The sequence below is a fragment of the Mustela nivalis genome (assembly GCF_964662115.1).
Source record: "Mustela nivalis genome assembly, chromosome: 14".
Classification (NCBI taxonomy): Eukaryota; Metazoa; Chordata; class Mammalia; order Carnivora; family Mustelidae; genus Mustela; species Mustela nivalis.
In genome coordinates this window covers 78355090-78369416 of record NC_139033.1, presented here as the reverse complement: position 1 = coordinate 78369416, position 14327 = coordinate 78355090, and positions in this window count along the sequence as shown.

Genomic DNA, 14327 nt, shown 5'->3' with positions numbered 1-14327 from the left:
CTGTATTCATAAGGAACATTTGTCTATAGTTTTTTTCTTTTATCTTTTTTTTAAGCTTTATTTACTTAATTTAGAGAGAGGGGAGAGGGGAAGATGGAGAGGGATGGAGAGTCCCAAGCACACTGCATGCTGAGCACAGAGCCTGACCAGTAGCTTGATCCCATGACCCTGAGATCATGACCTGAACTCAAATAAGGAGTTGGCCATCTAATCAACTGAATCACCCAGGCAACTTTTTAAAAATTTTATTTATTTATTTGACAGACAAGAGATCACAAGTAGGCAGAGAGGCAGGCTGAGAGAGAGGGGGAAGCAGGCTCCCTGCTGAGCAGAGAGCCCGATTCGGGGCTCGATCCCAGGACCCTGGGATCATGATCTGAGCCGAAGGTAGAGGCTTTAACCCACTGAGCCACCCAGGCGCCCCTCTTATGAAACTTATATCAGGTCTTTTTTCAGGATGATACTGGCATTATCTAGGTCATGCAATTTGTTAGCATTCACTTATAATCCTCTTTATTTCTGTAAGGACTATGGTAATGTCTCCTCTTTTGTTGTTGGGTTTAGTAACTTTTTTTTTTCTAACTTATTTGACAGAGATCACAAGTAGGCAGAGAGGCAGGCAGGGTGTGTGTAGGGGGGAAGCAGGCTCCCCTGCTGAGCAGAAAGCCCAATGCAGGGCTTGATCTCAGGACCCTGGGATTATGACTTGAGCTGAAGGCAGAGGTTTTAACCCACTGAGCCATCCCGGTGCCCAGGGTTTAGTAATTTGAGGGTTTTTTTTTCCCATTCATTCTAGCTAAAAATTTGTTAATTTGTTGATCATTTCAAAGAAACTACTTTAGATTCCATAGATTTTTCTCTGTTGTTTTTCTATTTTCCATTTCATTTATTTCTCCTCTAGTTTTTTAAAATATTTTCTTCCTTCTTTTTGCTTGGGTTTAGTTTGGCTTTTAGTTTCTTTTTCTACTTTCAAGGTGACAGATCAAGGTACTGATTTGGGTCCTTTCTTCTTTTTTACTATAGGCATTTACATTTATACATTTATATTTTACAATTTACATTTACAATTATACATTTACAATTTACAATTATACATTTACATTTATAATTTACAGTTATACCTTTTTCTCTGAGCCCTACTTTTATTGCCTCCCACAAGTTTTGGTATGTTCTGTTTTCCTTTCACTCATATCAAACAGTTTCTAATTTCTTTTGTAATTTTTTTGGACTCATTGGTTAGAGTGCTAAATTTCCACATATCTATGAAGTCCCCAATTTCCTTCTATCATTGATTTTTTATTTCATTATACTGTTGTCAGAGAATATACTCTGAATGATTTTGATTTTTAAAAAAATTTTTTTTTTGTGATTTTGATTTTTAAAGAATTTTGGAGATTTGTAGATAACCTGGCATATAGTTTATTCTTCAGAATGTTCCATGTGAACTTGAGAAAAATGCTTATTTTGCTGTTGATGGGTGGAATGCTTTGTAGATGTCTGTTAAGTTTGGTTGGTTGGTTGTGTTGTTCATGTCTTTTATTTCTTCTCTTTTTTTTTTTTTTTTTTTGTCAGAGAGAGAGAGGGAGAGAGAGCAAACACAGGCAGACAGAATGGCAGGCAGAGGCAGAGGGAGAAGCAGACTCCCTGTCGAGCAAGGAGCCCGATGTGGGACTTGATCCCAGGACGCTGGGATCATGACCTGAGCCAAAGGCAGCTGCTTAACCAACTGAGCCACCCAGGCGTCCCAGATGTCTTTTATTTCTTTACTAACCTTCTGACTAGTTGTTCTACCCATTACAGAAAGTGGAATATGGAAGTCTCCCAACTACTGTTGAATCATTAATTTCTCCCTCTATTCTGTCAGTTTTGCCTAAATATATATTTTGGGCTCTGCTGTTAGCTGCATATATGTTTATAATCATCATATCTTCCTAGTGAATTGACCCTTTATCATAAAACATTTTTCTTAGTTTTCTGGTAACTTTTTTTTTTTTACTTAGTCTATTTTTCCTTGATATTAATTTAGCCACTCTGTCCTTTGGTTGATATTTGCATAGTATATCTTTACCCATTCTTCTACTTTCCCCATGCCTTTTGATTCAAAGTGAATCTCTTATAGACAGTATATAGTTGGATAATTTAAAAAGATACCCATTCTACCAATCTCTACCTTTTAATTGGAGAGTTTAATACATTTATACTTAATGCAATAAGTACTAAAGTAGGATTTTTGTGACCATTTTGCTATTTACTTTCTATATTTTTTTCCCTCAGTTCTTCCACTATTGCCTTCTTTCGTATCAAATAGAAATTTCCCACTGTATCTTTTAAACTCATTTTAAAATTTCTTTTAAAATAATTTTTTTTTTTTGTAATTTTCTTATTGATTGACCTGGGAGGGTACCATTAGTTCTTAATTTATAACAATACAGTTTAGATTAATACCAACTGAATTTCAATAGTATGCAAAAACTGCTTTAATATAGCTCCATTCCTCCCTCTTTTATGCTATTATTGTCACAAATTACATTGTTAAACATAGTTTTTTCATTAACATAAATTTATAATTACTGGTTTTTGCAACTGTCTTTTTGAAATCAAACAAGAAGGAAAGGAGCTGCATTTAATAGTTACATTTATACTATTCTAAAATGTTATATTTACCTTTACTGGTGCTCTTTATTTCTTTGCATGATTTTTGTGTTGCTATCCAGTGTCTGTTTTTTTTTCAGTCTGAAGTATTTTCTTTAGTATTGTTGGACAGATTGCTAGTAATGAATAACTCTCCCAGGTTTTTGTTTATGGAAGAACGTTTTAATTTTATCTTCACTTTTGAATAAGAGCTTTGCTGGATATAGAATTCTTAGTTGGCAGTCTTTTTCTCAGCACTTAGAGATCCTCATGTTAATTGATTTTTAATTTGCTTCCATGGTAGTCAGAGAATGCATTTTGTATGACTTGGGTACTTTTAAAATTATGTAGACTTGTTTTATAGTCTTGAATATGGTCCATCTTAGCACATGTTCTGTATGCATTTGAATGAAAAGTTTATTCTGCTCTTGTTGGGTGGATTATCTTATAAAGTCAGTTAAGTCTTATGTTGGTACATAGTGTTATTCAACTCTTCTGTATATCTTTACTTACTTTTTGTCCCCTTGTTTTTTCAATTACTGAGGGTTGTTGAAAACTCTGACTATAATCATGGATTTACATATTTCACCTTATTTTTAAAAAGTTTTGCTGCTGCTATTTTGAAACTCTGTTATTAGTTACATAAACCTTTGGGATTTGTACATCTTCTCGAAGAATTGATTCATTATTATGAAGTGTTCTTCTTTATCCTTGATAGTACTGTTTCCTCTAAAATCTGTCCTGTCTGAAATTAGTATAACTACTTCACCTTTCTTATAGTCTGTAGGAGATTGACATATCTTTTTTCATTCTTTCATTTCAATTTAATTGTCTATAAATTCAAAGTGGTTCTTTCATAAGCCTCATGCACTTGTGTCTTGTTATGTTTAAATCCCACTTGACATCCTCTGCCTTTTCTTTTGTATAAACAGTTTACATTTCAGTATACTTTACATATTAAATTGTGAATATTATTATGATTAAATTTAAATCTATTGTCTTGCTATTTATATCATCTTGGTATTTGTGTCATCCACTTCCTTCTTTTAGACAAATTTTTATATTTATTTTATGATTCCATTTTATCTTTTCTCTTTGCATATTAGCTATAACATTGTTTTGTTATTTTAATGGTTGCTTTAGGATTTGTAGTATATATCCTTATCAAAATCTTTCAAACAATCTGTCATTCACATATAGTATAAGAATCTTACAATATTATAATTTTATTTTTCCACTCTCATGCTTTGTGCTATTGTCACATTTTACTTCTCTAGATATTATGAAACCTCATTATGCACTGTTTTTATTATTACTTTAATGAGTCAATCATTTTATTTTTTTTAATGAGTCAATTATTTTTAAGGAGATCTTAAAAAGAAGATAATAGTCTTTTCCATTTCTTATATTTACTATTCCTAGGGCTCTTAATTTCTCTGTATAGACTTGGATTTGTATCTGATATCATTTTAAAACCTGCAATATATTTTCAATTGGTATAGATTCTAGGTTGGCATTTTTTCCTTTAATGATATTTCTCCAATCTACTCTATTTATATTACTTGTCATGAGACACATATTTATTCTGATTTTTGTTTCTTTGTAATTTTTGTTCTGGCTCTTTTTAGATTTTTCCTTTGGTTATGAGCATGAATGAAATTATGATTTGCCTTGGTGTGCTTTTCTTCATTTTTCTGCTGTTTGGATATTTTTGAGATTATTAGATTTGTGGGTTTATAACTATCACAATATTTGGAATAATAACATCACTGCTGTTCAACTAGTTTTTCTGCTTTTCTTCCCCCCTTTGTGTTTCATTTTGCATTATTTCTACTGCCAGGCATTCAAGCTTATAAATCTTTCATTTGCAGTGTCAATTTTACTTTTAAACCATCCAGTATAATTTTCATCTCAGATATTGAAGTTTTCATCACTAACATTTTGATTTGACCTTTATTATATCTTCTGTATCTTAATATATTTGATTTCCCCTTTACTTCTTCATCTAATGGAATATAGTTGTCATAAATCTTTTAAAGATTTCTTGCCCATTTATCCTATATTCTGTTTCATTTCTGGGTCTGTTTCTATTGATTTCCTCCTCATGAACCACGATTTCCTGCTTATTTACATGTCTGATATATTTTGGTTGGGTGCCAGACATAGTGAAATTTATCTTGTTGATTGCTGGAAACTTTTTTTTTTGTGGCTTCAGCAAATGTTTTGTTATTTTCGCCCTATTTAAAAAAAAAATTAAGTTCAGTTAATTAACACATAATGTATTATTGGTTTCAGATGTAGAGGTCAGTGATTCATTAGTCTAATATAAGATCCAGTTCTCATTACATCACAAGTTCTCCTTGATGTCTATCACCTATGATTAAAAGTCTCTTATGGTTTGTCTTCCTCTCTGGTTTTATCTCTTTTATTTTTTCCTCTCTTCCTCTATGATACATTGTTTTTTTCTTAAATTCTACATATCAGTGAGATCATATAATAGTTGTGTTTCTCAGATTGACTTATTTCACTTAACACAATACCCTCTAGTTCTATCTGCGTCATTACAAATGGTAATATTTAATTTTTTTGATGGCTGAGTAGTATTCCATTATATATATACCACATCTTTTTTATCCATTCATCTGTCAACGGACATCTGGGCTCTTTCCATAGTTTGGTTATTGTGGACATTTCTGCTATAAACATTGGGGTGTAGGTGCCCCTTCAGATCACTGTATTTGTAGCTTTGTGGGTAAATACCCAGTAGTGCAATTGCTGGGTTGAAGGGTAGCTCTATTTTCAAGTTTTTGAGGAACCTCCATACTGTTTTCCAGAGTGGTTGTACCAGATTGCATTCCCACCAACAGGGTAAGAGGGTTTCCATTTCTCTGCATCCTCACCCACATCTGTCAAATCTTGACTTGTTAATTTTAGCCTTTCTGACTGGTTTGAAGTGGTTTCTTGTTATGGTTTTGATTTGCATTTCCCTGATGCCAAGTGATGTTGAACATTTTTTTCCTGTATTTATTGGTCATTTGTGTGTCTTCTTTGGAGAAATGTCTGTTCATATCTTCTGCCCATTTCTTGATTGGATTACTTGTTTTTTCAATGTTGAATTTAATAAGTTCTTTATAGATTTTAGATACTAGCCCTTCATCTGATATGTCTTTTGCAAATATCTTCTCTCATTCTGCTGGTTGTCTTTTGGTTTTGTTGACTGTTTCCTTTGGTGGAATACAGCAAATAGAATTCATGGCCTTTTCCCCATGATTCTTTAGTCTTTCAATTTGAATTTTTTAAAAAAAATTTTCCTCTTTCCTTTTCAGCCAATTTCTTATTTTATCAACTCTTTTTAAAAAATATTTTTTAATGTTCATTTTTATAGTTATATTCTATCCTTTCATTGTGTTTAATTTTATTTTTACATGTATAGAAGTTTTTCTTTCTTTACAATTTTTAGATGTAGCTTCTAACAAACTGACAAAAATACACTCAGAAGATAGTGTATTGCTCTGTTCTGTTCACTTGTCTGTTTATATCCCTCCCTTTTTTGTTGTTGTTTTTCTTTTAATTTTCTTTTTTAGTTATGTTCTACCCTTTATTTGTATTTAATTTTATTTCTGTACACATGTGAATTTTTCTTTCTATAAAATTCTGGGATCTAGTTTTCTAACAAACAGACTGAAATACACAGGATCCAGAATATTGCTCTATTCTGTTCACCTGTCTCACATTCTCTCTTATAAAATTTTTTTTTTTTCTGTTTTGGGTCTCTTCTGATTTGTTTAGTGGCTATTTCTCTGTGGTTGTTGTTGCCATTTTAGTATTTTGTTCTCTTGTTCATAGATTCTTCTATGGACAGAATGATAAGAGAGAAAACTCACCTGGAAAAAGAAAACCAGTGGCAGTATTGACTGCCAGGGATCTAATTAGTATGGAATAAATAAGATGTCAGAAGTAGAGCTCAGAATAATGATTATAAAGATAGTAACTGAGCTTGAAAAAAGCATAGAAGACACTAGAGAATCCCTTTATGGAGAAATAAAAGAACTAAAATCTAAACAAGTCAAAATAAAAAAGGCTACTAGTGAGATGCAATAAAAAAATGGAAGCTCTACCTGCTAGGATAAATGAAGCAGAAGAGAGAATTAGTGATATAGAGGACTAAATAATGGAGAATAAAGAAGCTTAGAAAAGAAGAGATAAACAACTACTGGATCATGAGGGGAGAATTTGAGAGATAAGTGTCATCATAAAGTGAAACAATATTAGAATAAATGGGATCCCAGAACAAGAGGAAGAGAGAGGGGAAGAAGGTATATTGGAGCAAATTATAGTGGAGAACTTCCCTAGACTGGGGAAGGAAACAGGCATCCAAGTCCAGGAGACACAGAGAACCCCCTAAAATCAGTGAAAATAGGTCAACACCCCAACATATAATAGTGAAACTTACATATCTCAGAGACAAAGAGAAAATCCTGAAAGCAGCTTGGGACAAGAGGTCTATAACCTACAAGGGTAGAAACATTAGATTGGCAAAAGACCTATCCACAGAGACCTGGCAGGTTAGGAAGGACTGGCATGATATATTCAGGGTGCTAAATGAGAAAAAAAAAATATGCAGCCAAGAATACTTTATCCAGGAGGATGTCATGCAAAACCAGAGTGATGAAAAGCTTCCAGGACAAACAGAAACTAAAAGAATTTGTGATCACCAAACCAGCCCCACAAGAAATATTCATAGGGATTCTCTAAGCAAAGAGAGAATCCAAAAGTATCATTGACCCCAAAGGAACAGAGACAATATACAGAAACAGTCTCTTTACAGGTAATATACATAGACACTAAATTCATATCTTCAAATAGTTACTCTTAATGCTGGAAACTTTTGTATTTTTTTTCCTATATATATATATATATTTTTTTTAAAGATTTTATTTATTTGACAGACAGAGATCACAAGTAGGCAGAGAGGCAGGCAGAGAGAGAGAGAGAGAGAGAGGGAAGCAGGCTTCCTGTGGAGCAGGGAGCCCGATGCGGGGCTCGATCCCAGGACCCTGAGATCATGACCCGAGGCGAAGGCAGCAGCCCAAACCACTGAGCCACCCAGGCGCCCCTCCTATATATATTCTTGAGCTTTACTTTGGGACACAATTATTTGGAAACTGCTTGTTTCAAGGTTGTATTTTAGCTTTATTAGATACAATGAAGCAATATTGAAGTAATAGCCTTCTGAGTGTCCCATCAGTCTTGTCATTGTCGTATCAATTATGATATTTTACACTCTGACAGTTGTAAAATATACTTCCAAGCCCCATGTGAGATTCTTCCAAACCCATGTGAGGTTTTTTCCCTCTACTTACATTATGGTGGTCTTTTCTAAGTTTTGGGTAGTTTCTTCATACACAGGTGTTGGTTAGTACTGTGATGAAGACTCAAAGAAGCTCTCTTCAGATCTCCAGAGCTTGCCCTTAGTGAAGCATCCTCATCTCTGATAATCTTCCCCATGAGCTTAGCTAGCCTCTTCCAACTCCTTGCTTTTCAACTCAGGGCGATCATCGTTTGTGCCTTGATTCCACCTTTTTTAGGTGTTGCCTGGAAACTATCTCAAGGTAGTAAGCTCAGCAACTCTAGGGCTCACCATTTTTATTTCCACCCTTTTTTGAATCCCTGTACAACACTTTCTGACTTCCACTGTGTAACAGTCATTATTTTATAAATGGCTGAATTTTTAGCTGTTTCAGGATGAAAAGTAATTGGCTCTTGTTCTTCCCTCCTGAGCAGAAAAGTAAATCCTTTTTCTTGATTTTTGAGGGGTATTTTTCTTGGATATATAATTCTGAATTGAGAGTTTTAATTTTTTTCCCAGTGTACCTTATATTGTTGATCCATTTAATTGTTTCCTAATGGATATTGTGATTTATATAATTTCCTCCTGTATATAAGGTCTCTTATTCCCTGGATTCCTTTATGATTTTGTCCTTATCTTTGTTTACTTGCAATTTGACCACAGTTTGATAGGTGTGGGTTTCCTTGTATTTTGGGGGTGGGGGTGCATTAATTAAGTTTATTGTATTTTCAGTTAATATTTTTCTTCAAATTAGGGAAAATTCTAGCCACTATTTCTTCAAAACATTTTAGAAATGATTTTTATTTATTTATCAGAAAGAGTGCACAAGCAGAAGAGAGAAGCAGAGGGAGAAGTAGACTCCCCACTGAGCAGAGAGACCAATGCAGGGCTTGATAGCAGGACCCTGGGATCATGACCTGAGCTGAAGGCAGACAACCATCTGAGCCACCCAGGTGCTCTCTTCAAAACACTTTTTAAAAACCCTATTTCCTGCTCTCCTTTTGGGACTCAATTTACACATACACTAATCCTCTTGATGTTATTCCAAAAGTTACTGAGGTTCTGTTGATTTTTTTCCCACATTTCCCCCCCTCCAAGTTTTCCCTTTAGAGCAGATATTTTCTATTATTCTATCTTCAAGTTTAATGACTCTTTCTTCTGCCTTCTATAATTTGCTAATAAGCTCATCTAGTTAATTTTTCATGTCAGATATTGTACTTTCCCATTCTGGAAAGTTCATTTAAAAATTTCCATTTCTCGATTTATATTTTCCCTTTGTTTTCTCATTATGACCATCTTTTCTAGTTGCCCTTGGACATTTTTATTATAATTGCTTTGAAGTTCTTGTCTGTTAATTTCAATACCTGTATCATCTCAGGATCTGTTTTGATTTGATGATTTTTCTATTGACTATGGGTCATGTTTTTTCATCTTCATTTGATTGTATACTGGACATCATGGGTTACAAGATGAAGATTCTGAATTTTAGAACCTGAAGAATGTTATTTTTTTCTCTCATGCATTTCAATTATTGGCACTTCACCTTAAAAGTTGTAGATGTTTGATTGTACATTACCTTAGATTGTATCTGATTCAGTTTTGCTCTTAGTCTTAGGGAAAATCATAATCATGGGACATAGTTTCCTTTTCTAAGACATTGCCCTTCTGAGGATTCTGTTGATGAGATTCAGTCTCCAAATATTGATTAATTTGTGGTGAACAATAGCTGAAATCTCTCCTCACTTTCCCCAACTCCTTAGATATTGCTTTTGCAAGGCTCTAGTGTTCTCTTCTGTGCATGTTCTGTTCATTTGGCTCAACAAGAAATTAAGAGAGTTTATATGACTGTTTGGAGTCTTTCTCCTCTTTGTCTCCCATTCTCCTGGTGTATACTTCCTCAATTTCTCACTAATATAGCAATATTAATCTTCACTCACTGACACTTCAAGCTGACAATACTGTGGTTTTCTGCTTGAGTTTAAGTTTTGTGCTGAAGAGATTGGATCGTGCTCTCAGATAATAAACCACTTAAACACAGATCTCATTTTATGTGGCTCACTTCTTTTAGAAGGCATTAAAGAAAAAAATCAAATAACCTCTTCTTTTTTGTTTGTTTATGCTCACTTTTTATTTCCACCAAATAGTTGTTTTGAAAAAATAATATGGAGTCTATGTTATTAACTGGAAGGTTGGTAGGATACATGCTATTAAACCATTAGTGGCACTGTTACTTCTCATGCAATATTATCTCATGTACTATTTATTTTCCTAGGGTTAATTACCTCAATATTTCTTTGCTTTTTTAATGTATGTGTTATAAATTCTTCCTCTAAACATTGATACAGGATTACAAAATTCCTCTCAATTGAGGAAAAATACATTTGATCATCTTTTAGGCATATATTTTTTCTCTTTATGTCACCTATTCTGGAACCCTTTATCTTTCTTTTCTAGTATAGGCCTATATCTCTTTAGGCCAGCTAGCCATTTTTCATCATTATCTTCAGAATTTTGACTAATTTTTTCCAGTGTCAGATTTCTTGTTCTGGTATTCTTGCCTTCCTCCCTCAGTTTTGTAAAACAAACCTTCTCTAGTAGTTTCATGAGAATGTAAGAATAATAGGAAAAATATTTGAAAACTTGTGCGTCTGAAATGTATTCTTCCTTTCTTAGAATTGATAGCTTGAAGATAGTAAAAAATGTAATTTGGGAAAATGCTTTCCTCAGATTTTTCATTGCTGCATTTTTTTCCAAAAGTTTTTGCTCAGAAGTTGGATAAATACTTATTTTTGATCACTTATCCCTTAAGAATGCTTTTAGGGGGCGCCTGGGTGGCTCAGTGGGTTAAGCTGCTGCCTTCAGCTCAGGTCATGATCTCAGGGTCCTGGGATCGAGTCCCACATTGGGCCCTTTGCTCAGCAGGGAGCCTGCTTCCTCCTCTCTCTCTGCCTGCCTCTCTGCCTACTTGTGATCTCTGTTTGTCAAATAAATAAATAAAATCTTAAAAAAAAAAAAAAAGAATGCTTTTAGAATATTCCCCCTAAGATTCTGAAGTTTTGTGGTCATGTGATTTTGCATGGTTTATTTATTATTATTATTATTTATTTATTGCTGTGTACTTTCACCACTCAAAGTGGAGTACATAACAATAGGTCATGGTGTATAATTCTTTTTATACATTGTTGGATGATTTGCTAATTTCTTTTCTCTTTTCACAACTTGAGATTTTATTTTTAATCATCACTATCGGTGTACTCATAGGTGTAAGATTTGGTCTTTAAGAGGTTGGCCATTTTTTTAGGCTCCTCTGATGATGCAAGAGTTAGTTCTAGTTTTCTGGACTTACTATGCACAAGGTATTACTTGGATTGGGAGCTTCTCAGGGTCCCTTGTTTCTGAATCTGTTTCCTTTTTAGCATATGAAAAAAAATTAGTAATGTTGGCCTTATTTCTGTCTTATGCTTTCTTGAATGGTTGGTAAATGTTAGGAATTTTTTGCCTACATATGCTTAACAGGGTATTTTTACCCTCTTGGCTGTTTTCAGCATCCAGTCATGGTCTCTAGATGGGCATTGACAGGGTGTCACTCTCCTTCCTTTTTTGTGTGCTTCTGGCTGTTTGTTCTACGGCTAATATTTTGTCAAAGATTTATTTTTTCTCTTTTTCTGCTTACTTTGGTTTAATTTGCTCTTATTTTTCTAGTTTTCTGAGGTGGAGTGTAGATTATTGATTTTAGGTTTTTCTTCTTCTCTAAGATACGCATTCAATGCTACAACTTGCTCTCTACTGCTTTTGCTACATACAACCAATTTTCACAAATTGTATTTTCATTTAGTCCTAAATGAAAAATTTCATTAATATTTCCTGCAAGGCAGATCTACTGGCAATAAATTCCTCAACTTCTGCTTGTCTGAGAAAGTATTTTTCCTTAACTTTTGAATGGAATTTTGGATTTAAAAAATTCAAGGTTGGTGGGTTTTTCTTTTCAGCATTTTAAATATTTTACTCCACTCTTCTTGCTTCTGTGGTTTCTGAAGAGAAGTCCATTATATATTCTTATCCTTGTTCTTCCATAGTTAGTGGTTTTTCCCCTCTGGCTTCTTTTAAGATTTCCTCTGTGCTTGAGTTTCTGCAATTTAATATGGTATACCTAATTTTTTTTTTTTTTTTTCCTGTTGGGGACAGATTTTTATCCTGCTTAGGGCTCTCTAAGCTTCCTGGATTTGTGGTTTGGTGTCTGTCATTAATTTGGAAAATTCTCAGTCATTTTTACTTTAAATTCTTTGGTTCTTTTTTCTCTTCTTTCTCCTTCTGGCATTCCTACTGATGTGTATGTTACAGAATATCCAAGAATGATGGAACGATGTAACAATGTCTTTTTCATACTTTTTCTTTTGCACTTAAGTTTTGGAAGCTTTTATTGACATTTCTTCAAGCTTAGTGATTCTTTCCTTGTTTTGTCCAAACTACTGATGAGCCCATCAAAGGCATTCTTCATTTTTATTTCAATATTTTTGATTCTAGCCTTTTCTTTTTATTCTTTCACGGAGTTTCTATCTCTTCATTTATATTATCTACCTGTCCTGGCATGTTTTCTACTTTTTAAATTAGAGTTCTCATGATATCATTCAGAGTTTTAAATTCTTGATATGATAGTTCCAAAATCTTTACCATGCATGAGTTTGGCTCTGATGGTCTGTATCTTCAAATTGTGTTTTTTATCTTCTAGTATGCCTTATAATTTTTTCTTTTTGTTGGGTAAAAGGAGCTGGGGTAAATAGGTCTTCAGTGTGAGGTTTTATGTTTATCTGTTTGGCTAGAAGTTCGGCTATCTTTACTGTTTGCTGTAGCTGTAGGTGTCAGAGGCTAAGATTTATTCTGATGTTTTTATTCCTATCTCTCCTTTTGTCTTTGGGTTTTCCTTAGATACTTTTTTAAAAATATGGTCTGAGACATGCAGTGCTTTTAGTTTAATCCTCTGTTATTATACAAGAGCCTTACTGATGTGTTGGCAAAGTGTGTATGTTGGGTGAAGGGGGAAAAGAAGCAGTCTATAATCCTATGACTGGGTCTCAGTCATTTAATGACCATGTGTCACTGGGTTGTGACCTGCAAAAGTGCTTCTCAATTTTCCCTTTCCCCCTTAGTCAAGATAAGGTTAGAAGAAATTGAAATTGGGTATTTCCCTTTCCCCTGGACAGTGAGGCCTCCCCAGTTAGTCAGGCTCTGATAAAATAGTGTCTCTTGAGTGTGTACTTCGAAATGGCTACTTTTCCTTTCTCCCTGCAAGAAGCATGAGGAGATTTAATCTGACCTCTGCCATGAGAACCTGGTTTGGCTGATGGAAGTAAAATTTATTAGAGTATGGGGCCCCCTCTGAGCATGGCCTCCTCTGGAGGTTTTAACTCTTCAGCTTGTCCAGACTGAGCAGTTAATCAATTAGACAGCTGCACGTTAGATTTTCCTGCCCCAGTGCTGGTTCCAGTGGTAGGCTTTTCCTCTTGAGCTTCTGTTCCTGATAGGGTGTGATTTTCTGCACCTGCCTGCTTGTTTGAGTAGTGTTTGTCTGTGACCTCAATTCTCCGATGGAGCCAGAAAGGTTGTTAATTTTCAGTTTGTTCAGCTTTTATCTCTTTGCTTCAGTTGTTCCAATAATCAGAGTGAGGACATCTGCACTCTTTATATGCTGGACCAGAAAGAGGAAGTCCTTATTTATTTATTTATTTATTTATTTATTTATTTTTGTGAACCATTTTGATTTTTTGTGTTTTTTACTACAGCATAACTGAGTAAATAGGGACTGAGAAAATTGTTTCCTAATACACATCTGTGCATTCATATTAAAGAGCATGAGGGTAAAAAAGCTGATTGGAAGCTACATGTGTGTGTGGTTTGTTAGTGGAATTCTTGTGTGATTGTTGATTGGAGACTAAACTATTTCATTGAGAGACTTGAAACACCAGTATCTGTTAGTCTTTTGTGATTTTTAGATTCCCTGAGGAATTTACAGTCCTCTGACTGTGGGTTGTAAGATGGCCCCCAGCCTTTTGAGTTGAGCAGGAGTAGCGGCCTGTAGGACTCAATTTGTACTGAAGCTTCTAATTTTTTATTGGCTTATAGCAGTTTTCCTTGCCTGTTTCTTCTTCTGTACCTGATGTTCTGAGGTCCAGAGTCACTGTGCTTCATTTATCTTCAGAGAGTAAATCTCTCATCTTCTGAAGGAAGTACATTTGGTGAATGAACAACCCTCTGTACATACCTTAACTACTTTTGTTGTTTTCAGTCTACTCCTCCATTATATCTTCAAAGATGCCTGTTGCCTTTAATTTCCAAGACTTTCTGTGAT